This window comes from Sander lucioperca, chromosome 11 (assembly GCF_008315115.2).
Source record: "Sander lucioperca isolate FBNREF2018 chromosome 11, SLUC_FBN_1.2, whole genome shotgun sequence".
NCBI lineage: Eukaryota > Metazoa > Chordata > Actinopteri > Perciformes > Percidae > Sander > Sander lucioperca.
Genome location: NC_050183.1, coordinates 9,042,093 through 9,053,630, shown reverse-complemented (window position 1 = coordinate 9,053,630; position 11,538 = coordinate 9,042,093). Strand labels below are relative to the sequence as shown.

Here is an 11,538-nt window from a genome sequence, read left to right as displayed (position 1 = left end):
TGAAAGCTCTGAGCAATGAGATACAACACTTCTTCTCTGTAGTGTCAAGTTCTACATTACGACTTCCAGATCATTAACACAAAGTCCCACGAAAACGGAAAGAAAGAGTTTTTCTCCATAAACTGCTCGCGTGTGGCGGCTAGACAACCGTTACATTAAGGAAAAACATGGGGGTGTGGATTAAAACCCTCCCGAGGAACAAATAGAATCAGATTACTATATTAGGTTTTGCTTAACTTCCGGCTGTAGCTGTATCCTTTCTAGCAACAACCCCCAAATAGGCATGGCGCCAGTGCTCATTATGCTTATTGGATAATCCGGCTACGATATAATGCTCACTCTGACCAATGAGCGAGCAGCTGTGTTGTATTTAAACCCATGTTTGGCCTCTTTTCTTCCAAAATGCCTGGAAAAAAAAGATGCAGAGAATGCTGAAGAAGCAGCAGTTCAACCATTTCTTCCAAAATGCCTGGAAGAAGAAGAAACGGACACAGCTACAAAGGATAAAACAATAAGTGAAGCAGTTTGCATTCAAATTTCAACAACAAATGTAATAAGACGTCCAGCGGAGCATGGCCAGTTTGTTAAGCTGACAGCAGAGAATGGAAAGAATAAAGACAAAACACCCAAACGCCAGGTAACGCAGGTTTTTTTTTTTTTTTTACATTACTAACAGTTGTCTGTTAATATGGTAGAGTTGGCTGCCATTTCTATGGCCCTGTCTTTGACAGTCTAAAGAGCACACTAGACGTGTCTCTGGACCCGTCGCTGTGCTCCATCACTCACATGGTGCTGCCTCCGTTGGGGCCCAGGAAGGACAGGATCTGTCCCTCGGTGAAGCGCCAGCTTCTTCCCGTGGCGGAAAACCTTCACCGGGTTCTCCATGTAGACACTAGGCTCCTCCTCGATACACACAGCTGGAAAAAACTTTAATCATCTGTCCAGGAAGTGACAACAGTTTTAGTGTATATACACAGGAGAATCAAATTGTTAGTTACCACCGTGTGGTAACTCTGAATTACAGCAGTCTCACCTTCTAGGTTTCCTTTCTGGCTCAGAGAACACTGCTGGACTTTCCCTCTCTACAGGACAGTAGGACTTGCTGAGGCTCGAGGGATCCCGTACCGACCTGAGACGCACAGCACACAAACCTTGGGAAATCTCAGACTAATCACCACAATATCTGGGTTAGGGCTGGGCGATAAATCCATTTCTCTATTAACTCGACTTAATCGTGCGTGTATGAGTCAAAACAAAATAAAGTTAAAACTTCTGTTGAACAGTATTTGAAAATGGTGAAAAATGTGGATCAGATTCCCAAAGTCCAAGATGACGTCCTCAAATGTCTTGTTTCTGTTGAACAATTTCTTTGTCATCTGCAGATCGAGTTTCAGTGGGGGGAGGGGGGGGGATCTATTTAAAATCGTGAATCAGATTTGTTTTGCTTTCCCTGCAAAATGACGGAAGTGGGCCCCAGGGGATGAGGGCCAAACATTACTGGGCCTTGGCACAAAAACCTTTGCAAAAGGTTGATAACAGTAGTAGCATTTTGGATTCAGATGTTAAATGAAAGATAATCAAATACTGAGAAAAGTGCATGAATTAAACTGTTAACTGTTCAGACAAGTTGTAAATGTCGTTTATCTTAAATCTCATTTCAATCAGCCAGTTGTATAAATATGTAGAGGGATAATTAGATACCTTCTGTGTGATCTGATGCATTAGTCACTTGCAGTTCTCCATTGGTAACACCAGCCTCAATGGAGAACAGAGCCGCCCAACAGGAGAACAGGATTCTGACTGTGAAATTATAACAAGTATCAGATGATTAGTGGTATCATTTTTCTAACTAGACAAAATGTTATGTTACAGTTCATCATATGCATTTGCATGGTGATTAAATTCCAACAGCTCACTCCTAACCCTATCCCTAATTTAGTGTAGGTGTAGTGGATTTGAATCTGGACCTGGTCTTATGTGGTCGACATATAAACAAATTTATAAAACTGTGCGTAGGATCCTTACTAAAAGTGTACATACGCCCAAGAGCCCAAAATGGCGTACGCCAAAAAAAAAGTCTGATTTATAAAACCGTGTGTACTCGCTTCTGTAAGCAGTGTTCCCTTTAGAAATCAGAGATTACCTACAAGTGTGCGTACATGGATCAGCCTCTTATCCTGCCCTGTACACGCCCATTTTTAACCATAAATAGTCAATGCAAAGCACCTCGTGAATGCTGATCAGTATATGAATGACACTGGCAGTTGTTACACCGAATCATGACGACTGGCGGAGAAAAAGCAAAAGACTTCTGAAGGCCGTTTCACATTGTACGCGGCATGCGCTGCGCTCGCCGCTAGGTTGTCCTATTCCAAACTATATTTGTTGTGCTTGCCGCCGGGCTCAGCGCAAATTTACGTCATACATGCGCCAATATTTGAATGCACGTCACGTCTGCGTCCTGTGTTTACATCAGACGTGCGACATTGTGGATACACAGTAGTGATTTGGTGGAGACGATGTTTCTGTCTTTGAAACAAAAGAAAGCCTTGGCACTTGCCCCGGTTGTGAGGAGAAGACGGAGGAAGGCACCCGCAAGAAGGGTGTGGGTGCACGAGATCCCTCAGGTCCAGAGAGCAGTTGGGGGAATTCCGGCTGGTGAAGGAGCTCCGCTTTCACTGTGACCGGTTCCAGGAGTACTTTCGGCTCAACAGGGAGCAATTTGACAGTCTGCTGACGAGAGTCGGGCCTACGATTTCCCGGATGCGAACAACATTCCGAAAGCCCATTTCTACAACGGAGCGTCTGGCTGTTTGTCTCTCCCTGACGTGTGGCTCCAGACAAGACAGTATGGAAAAGTACTTTCAAGTCTGCCCCTGCACCACTTTTTTGTCTCCTCTCCTTTATGTACCTGTCCCTTAGGTTCTTCCACCTTTTCTTACACTCCTCCTCTAAATAGATGAAGACGTGTGGATTATTTTAATTTCTAAATAAAATGTTGCATTTCAACACCATTTGTCATTGCATGTTTATATACTTAAGAGGTCTGCAGTCATTGCAGTTGGGTATAATAAAGCTAAGATATGAGCCTACATTCATACATGCATCATTCATTCTCTGGAAAACACTTTAATGCATTTGTGCAATTAATTCCTCCAAAACTGGAGCTTATACATTTGGAAATGGGTAGTTATTCTGTGTAAAGGCCAATATACCTACCTATATACCTATATGTGAACTTCAATGAAAATGAACATGACTTGTGTCAATCAGTCCAAACATATTTTACATCATATAAACAAATACAATATTATTGTGTAAATACAACCGAGTGTAAATTGTAATTTCCCCATTGGGGATCAATAAGAGTATAAATTATTTTTTTTAATAAAAAATACAAATATATCCTTCAAATACCTGTATGGAGCTGTATAATCAACTTGGTATTTGGTTTTCGCAGCTCACAACAGTAGGCTACAGTTCTCAGTTGCTTTGGTGCATTTCTCAGATCAGAGATGACAATAATGTGTAACTGTCACATAGGGAATAGTGCTCCCTTTCATGTGCATTGTTCATTAGACTATACTTACAGAGTTAACTGTTAAATATGGACAACAACACAAAGCAGTTTCACTATCTTGGTATAAACAATGGCATAAGTCAGTTTGATTCATTGTTACTTGCTTTGGACATAAACAAAAGATTTCCAGAAAGATACACGATTTCTCAGGTCAGTCACTATGCCGTGCAGTTTACACCAATTGTTTTAAGAAATGCACTCACTGTTGTGCAAATGCAATTATGATTTGACAAATGCAAAGTAACTGAGAAAAAATGTAACATAGGATTGTATTTCAGTGGAGACATATGTTGATTTCACATAGCTAAAACAAACCTGAATGATTTCAATTAAGAGGCTACAATAATCTACACAGCAGGCATGCTTATTATGGTGAAATATGCTTCCACAGCATAGTTTTGCGTCCGAGGTCTCTGTACGACCTCGAACTTGTGTCGTAGCCTATACAGCTCTGGGAGATCGCTGACGGCCAAAATCAACCTCTCGTCCATGTTCCGTTTGTGGATCCACGTGTATTCTATGTTTTTGTTGTTGTTTTTTCAGAAACTTGAATTCACGTCACAGCGCACTGCGGCCGCTCTTGCGCGTGCCGCGGTCAAAGTTGAACCATGTTGAACTTTGACCGCGGCACGCGCAAGAGCGGCCAGACCAGTTCTTTTGCGCGCATGCCATTGACAATAATGGGTTTCATAGCGCAGCGCTGCCGTTTGCGCGTACAATGTGAAACGGCCTTCAGACGTTCAGGAATTGCTGCGAATTGAATTATAATTTCGGCCTGTTCTTGCACAGTGTAGGGAAACCTGATCTATAACTACATGTATTAATAATACCTTCCAAAACGGCAGGCATTACGGCACTCAGGGACAGCTTCGATAGACCTATATAATAAGATTTAACAGAACTATATATTATATCCAAACAAGACTTAGTGATAAAGTTGATTATATATAATATTTATAAAAAAATTAATAAAAAAAACAAAAAAAACCACTTAGCTGTCTGACATTTCCCTCTGGAAACAGCCGGTTTCCCCCAGAGTGGCGAGGACCTGTATTTGGACCGGGATGGAACGGTTCCGGCAGCAACATTACGCACGGGGGTCACGCAGTATCAGAATCAGAAAAAGCTTTATTGCCAAGTACGTTTACACACACACAAGGAATTTGTCCTGGTGTTGTAGGTGCATGTCACATTAAAGCAACACGCACAGACACACCAAGTCGCCATATGCGGCGCCATCACAACTCTCTCTTAACTCTCGCAGGGACAGATACAGCATGACATGAGGAGAGGAGAGGGAAAAGGAAAGCAACTCTCAGACTATCCTCATAAAGATAACAGTGTGGGAACAGGAAAAAACACCTCAGCACGTAAGCACACAAACAGTACATTTGCACTGCTGAACATAACATAACATAAATGTACAGTTGCACATTTAGCGGCGAAGGCGTGGGACTGGGCAGAGGGTAGGATTTAGTATAGTATATATATTTACAAGAATTTGTGATTGTTAACACCTTGCCAAAATCACAGCATCAACTAGTTGTACACACACACCCCCCGAGATACAATTTTAAAATAGGCAAACCCACTTTTCTTCATGCAGGTTTTGTCACGAACAGTATTAAAGTTAGGACTGATAACGAGGACATTAAGGGTAACGATTGCGCGAGAGCTTAACGGCTGTATTTCCAGACTGACATTTGATGATATATGCACAGTATTAAAGACATATTTAGTTATTTAGGCTACACTGTGTTCTGCCATTATCTAATGCTAGGGTATTTGATGCTATCCTGTATTCCATGGGGTCGGGTCACCTCCTCCTCCTGCGCTCCGTAGCGGACTCTGTGACGGTGAGACAGCGCCAATTAAATATTAAGAACAAATTTTTATTTAAGATTTGAGTTGGAGGTGTTTATGGAGCACTTATCACTCATTACAAGCGCTAATAACACTGCTGGATTTAATCTTCATGGTAATGTGGATAATATGGAGTGAAGAAATGTGCGCGAGGCATCAATACTTGAAAATATTACAAGTAATCGTTATTCCCATTTACTTTCTGCAGTCTGACTTCAGTTCACCACCTCACCATCTGCGTCGCCAGTTCCTATTGTCTCCAAAATGTGCGTAGGCATGGCTCAGAGTTTGCGTGGAGGACCGCACATTCTCCCGTCATGTTTGGTTTTTATAAATCACAACCTTTGCGTGGGAAGTGGCGTACGCACATTTTCCGCCCCGTTTTGTGCGTAGGCCACGTTTATTAATGAGACCCCTGGTCTAATGTGGTCTACATATGAAAAAAACTGAAATCTCCCTTTATTGCGTTCTCAAAGACAAAGCTTTCACAAATCTAAAAGTGTGTTTTAGACATAATTAATAATTTACCTTAATGACTTACATGCTTTCAATACAGTCAGAGGTGAATTAAACGGAGGATCAGTCACTCAGCAGTGTAAGTCATGTTTCCTGCTGAATGGGAAGCTAACTGAGAGTTAAAGTTGTGTTCTTGTTAAACAGAGAACACTGTTTGGAGATTCAAAGAGACTCACCATAGTTTAGTTGAGCAGTGTGCTGTCCAACAGCTCTGGAGGGAACTGCTAACCTACAGGCTCAACAGCCACACAGCTGTTTCAGGTGATCTGGCAGAGTGGGGGGTGGGGTTACACTGATTGATTGACATCTCCCTCCTGTTAGGGCGGGACTAATGACAGCTTCATCATTCTTATTGGAAGAAAAGATGAGTGTATATGTAATTCCCATTTAAGCTCCGCCCACCTTCAGCCTGAGCAGAGTTGAATCAGCCAGAAGAAGTGAAATCACCTGTGAGCTGTTCACTGCTCTCAGGGCTGGAGTGTAACTAAGTACATTTACTCCAGTACTGTCCTTCAGTCCAAATGTTGAACTACTTGTACTTTAGAACTTTATATATTTGAGAAATATTGTACTTTTTACTCCACTACATTCATCTGACAGCTTTAGTTACTAGTTACTTTACACATTAAGATTTCTGCACACAGAACACATGTAGCCTAGTTTATAAAATCTGATGTTTGATTCTAAAGTAAACTAGCCAACAATATAACGGCATACAAGTCCAGCTGAGATGATCAGACCATTACACACCAGTGTGTGTGTGTGTGTGTGTGTGTGTGTGTGTGTGTGTGTTTGTAGACCATTAAACACACAACTGTTTGGATCCTTTACACTTTCTACTATGTTTTAATACTTTAACTACATTCCCCTGATGATACTTACACACTTTTTACTTTCAATCCAGGACTTTAACTGTAACAGAGTATTTTTACAGTGTGGTATTAATACTTTTACTGCAGTAATCTAAATACTTCTTCCAGCACTGACTGCGCTTCATGGTTTCAAAGGCCAAAGAGCAGCTGAATGTGATTGGTCGAGGGTCACAAAGGACGATCCTATATTGATTGAGCATTATGGATGTTTTTTCTCCTTTATTGAAAGAGCATTCAGCGACAGGCAGAGCACCAATCAGAACATAAAGAACAGAAACCACTTCATCAACATATATAGGTTGATGCTTTTAATAGCTTTCTTATTTTTAGATTATTGAATTAATGAAATGTTTGAGTTAATTTTCAAAGATAAATAGGATGGTTTGTGGTTAGCAACGTTAGTCTTCTAAATATGAAAGTTAGATAGTAACAGGATCAGATTAATGGTGGAAGCATTGGACAAACAGAAAGCTTTGGTATGATGAGGAAAATTCAGATTCAATATGTTGAAAATAGAAAAACTACAGGACCAAAAGAAATGTTCAGGAGCCGGTTTCCAAAAGGAGCAGTCTACACTAACGTCCTGTCTGTATCTTTGCAGGGATAAAAGCTGTGAATCATTTTAATCTGATCTGGAATCTGATATTTTAAAGGTAAGCAGCAGATTTTCTTTCACTTCCAGTCTGAAGTGAAGCTAGTCCAGAAAGAGAACAGAGACATGACTTTCATTTTGAAATAAGCCATGTGTATGGCGGTTATTATTGCTCTTTTTTTCTGAGGAGAAGCAGACTGACCAAGCTCAGAAACATAAAGAGCATGTCCAGCAGTTAGTCTGAGCCCTCTCCTCAAAGGCAGTGTTTCTCAAACAGGGGTACATCCGAGTACTAGGGTACTTTGTAGTACTGCAGGGGGTTGTGACAAAGTGGGTGATGCATTCACCACTTGTCCTTGTATTTATTTTACACATTGCTGTAGTTGGAGTTTTACAGCTATATATATATATATATATATTTCTACATGGTTTACTAAACCTCCCACTGTTGTCCAGTTATCATGTCTCTGTTTAACAACCTTTCTCTGACATCCATCTTAGCTGCAGCCGGGGATCGAACCGTTGACCTTCTGCTGCTGTAACTAAGCTAACTCTGGACAACAGCGTCCTCATGTGGCCAAACGACGCAGCTGCATTATTAACAAGAGCACATTGAGAAGGTCACCAGTTCAATGACAACATCAGGGCTTTCTACTGTAGGAAGGAAGCTGCAAACATTCAACTTTGAGATTCATCTCTCTTAGAATCAGCTCAACTATTTAGATAATCCATTAATCTGTTTGAATCAAAAACAGGTCAACTTGTGTGATGTCAGCTTGTTAAATGTGAATATGTTCTAGTTTCTTCTCTCCTCTGGGACAGGAAACTGAATATCTTTGAGTTGTGGACAAAACAAGACATTTGAGGACGTCATCTTGGACTTTGGGAAACACTGATCAACACTTTAGAGACAGAACAACTCATCCATTCATCCAGACAATAATCTATGATGAAAACATTGTTAGCTGCATCCCGAGTGAGTTTAAGTTTAGAGTAGCAAAACAGATTAAGAGCTATGTCCCAAATAATAGCCACACAAGCTGCCAGAAGTTCTTGGATCAGTAAAAGTGAAGGCCTCTCTGTGCAGGTTTCCTCCACCTTCAGTTAACTCTGATACAACCAAACAAGTTCAGAAACATGTTGACCTCTTTACCTTCAGTTAACTCTGATACAACCAAACAAGTTCAGAAACATGTTGAACCCCAAGGTTGGCTGATCAATCCCAGGTCGTCCAGCCACATGTCAACGTGTCCCTGAGCAAGACCCTGAACCCCAAGTTGCTCCCCGGATGCTGTATGTATAGCTGTCCACTGCTCCTAATACCTAGGATGGGTTAAATGCAGTAATAGACTTTCACTACATTGTGACGATTAAGAATAAAGTTTGTTTTGTAAAAGGAGGAATTTAAAGGAATATTAAAAAATGTACTAACAATAACTTCTAACAATAATTACTTCTTTCACCAGTAAATTGCTGTTAAAAGAAATAGAAAAAACAGATGAGAAAATGGTATTAAGGGTATTAAGGGCGTTGCTATTCCGTCCGGTAGAGAACGGATTTTAACACGCAGCGTTAACATGAACAGAAAACTGCGTTGCCTGCATCTTTTCACGACAAGGGCACGTGTGTGGAAAGCTGTCGCACATCAGCTGAAATGTTGTGTTGCACACAAGACGTAGTGTTTCAACTTAACAGAGATAACCAAATAAAATAGACTTCTTTTGAAAATAAATGTTCCAGTTTTTTAAGTTGATTTGTTTTTATATATGTGTGTGTGAATATGCTTCAACATTTACACACACACACACACACACACGAGTTTTAGAATGATTATACATGTTAGCATTTACTGATTTGTTTGTATTTAAAAGGAACATGCTGACTTCTTGGGACTTTTGTCTTATTCACCGTATCCCCCAGAGTTAGATAAGTCCATACATATAGGCCAGTCGCAATACACAATAGATCAATTAATCGCATGATAAATAAAAATGAAGTGTTAAATATTTTTAAGAAATAAAAGTTTATTGATCTTTGAAAAGGTGTACCTGCGTTATTATGCCATTATTATATTAGATGAAAATGGTCTCCGAACGACATTATTGACAATTTATCGTCCAGCAAAATTTGTTATCATGACAGGCCTACATACATACATACATACATACATCTCCATGATTAGCGCAACACCTGAAAAGCACCGTTGTTACTCTCTGCTCTTAGAAGATGATTAGAAGATGGCTGTGTCTCATGTGACCTTGTTAATTGTACATGCTGTGACTATACAAATCACAACATGTAAATAGGAACATGTTGGCATTATTTTGTCACTTATTGGGAGCAGTAGGCTAGATGGAGCTGGTTACCTCCAGGAGCTGTGCTAAGCTAGGCTAGCAGTGAGTGCGTCAGACAGAGTTACCACACGCACGGAGATGAGAAGGGTATGTAGGGACATATCTAACTATGGGGGATACGGTGAATAAGACAAAGCCCCAATAAGTCGGCGTGTTCCTTTAAAATCAGAATCTTGTTTTGACATTTGACAGAAAGCGATGCAGGAGAGAGAGGAAAGAGCCAGGAAGGAGTGAAGGTGTGTTGTTACCTTGGCAGGTGTGAGGATGCAGCTGTGTCCGTTTACGGGAGGCACTATCGTCCCCCACCCTGTGAGGAGGGAGGGAAACAAGAAATAAAAACATAAAAAAAAAAGCATAGCTTTAATCAGACGTTTAATCCTTGAATTTTTAAAATCCTGGATCGGAAGGGTCCGATATTGGCCAGTGACAGACCGGGATGTGTATGGTATCACCCTGAGGTGAAATGAGTCTGACTTAACAGGACGTTTGGTCAAATCTCGTCGGCCTTTTTCTCAGGGTTGTACCGAACTTAAGGGTCGGGTTTATGTCGGTTTCGTATGCTTTAATCGACGTTTAAGCCTTGAATTTTTAAATCCTGGATCGGAAGGGTCCGATATTGGCCAGTGACAGACCGGGATGTGTATGGTATCACCCTGAGGTGAAATGAGTCTGACTTAACAGGACGTTTGGTTTTTAGAGCAGCCGGAAAAAGAGTCCCAACATGGCTTGAATTCCCAGCCCAAATACAGCCAAAGCATAGCTTTAATCGGACGTTTAAGCCTTGAATTTTTAAAATCCTGGATCGGAAGGGTCCGATATTGTCCAGTGACAGACCGGGATGTGTATGGTATCACCCTGAGGTGAAATGAGTCTGACTTAACAGGACGTTTGGTTTTTAGAGCAGCCGGAAAAAGAGTCCCAACATGGCTTGAATTCCCAGCCCAAATACAGCCAAAGCATAGCTTTAATCGGACGTTTAAGCCTTGAATATTTAAAATCCTGGATCGGAAGGGTCCGATATTGGCCAGTGACAGACCGGGATGTGTATGGTATCACCCTGAGGTGAAATGAGTCTGACTTAACAGGACGTTTGGTTTTTAGAGCAGCCGGAAAAAGAGTCCCAACATGGCTTGAATTCCCAGCCCAAATACAGCCAAAGCATAGCCTTGAATTTTTAATATCCTGGATCGGAAGGGTCCGATATTGGCCAGTGACAGACCGGGATGTGTATGGTATCACCCTGAGGTGAAATGAGTCTGACTTAACAGGACGTTTGGTTTTTAGAGCAGCCGGAAAAAGAGTCCCAACATGGCTTGAATTCCCAGCCCAAATACAGCCAAAGCATAGCTTTAATCGGACGTTTAAGCCTTGAATTTTTAAAATCCTGGATCGGAAGGGTCCGATATTGTCCATTTACAAACCGGGATGTGTATGGTATCACCCTGAGGTGAAATGAGTCTGACTTAACAGGACGTTTGGTTTTTAGAGCAGCCGGAAAAAGAGTCCCAACATGGCTTGAATTCCCAGCCCAAATACAGCCAAAGCATAGCTTTAATCGGACGTTTAAGCCTTGAATTTTTAAAATCCTGGATCGGAAGGGTCCGATATTGGCCAGTGACAGACCGGGATGTGTATGGTATCACCCTGAGGTGAAATGAGTCTGACTTAACAGGACGTTTGGTTTTTAGAGCAGCCGGAAAAAGAGTCCCAACATGGCTTGAATTCCCAGCCCAAATACAGCCAAAGCATAGCTTTAATCGA

General features: G+C 41.3%; 1 long non-coding RNA gene across 2 annotated transcripts; it reads right to left on the bottom strand.

Annotated features, from left to right (window-relative positions):
* Positions 1 to 727: 727 nt before the first annotated feature.
* On the bottom strand, positions 728 to 6,241 carry LOC116038259. 2 transcript variants are annotated; one of them, XR_004102071.2, is made up of 4 exons: positions 6,136 to 6,241; positions 1,702 to 1,800; positions 1,034 to 1,129; positions 728 to 937 (listed from the first exon to the last, which is right to left on the bottom strand). It is a non-coding gene; the product is annotated as an uncharacterized LOC116038259 (long non-coding RNA). The 2 variants fall into 2 exon arrangements; XR_004102072.2 differs by having other exon boundaries at positions 729 to 917.
* Positions 6,242 to 11,538: the final 5,297 nt, after the last annotated feature.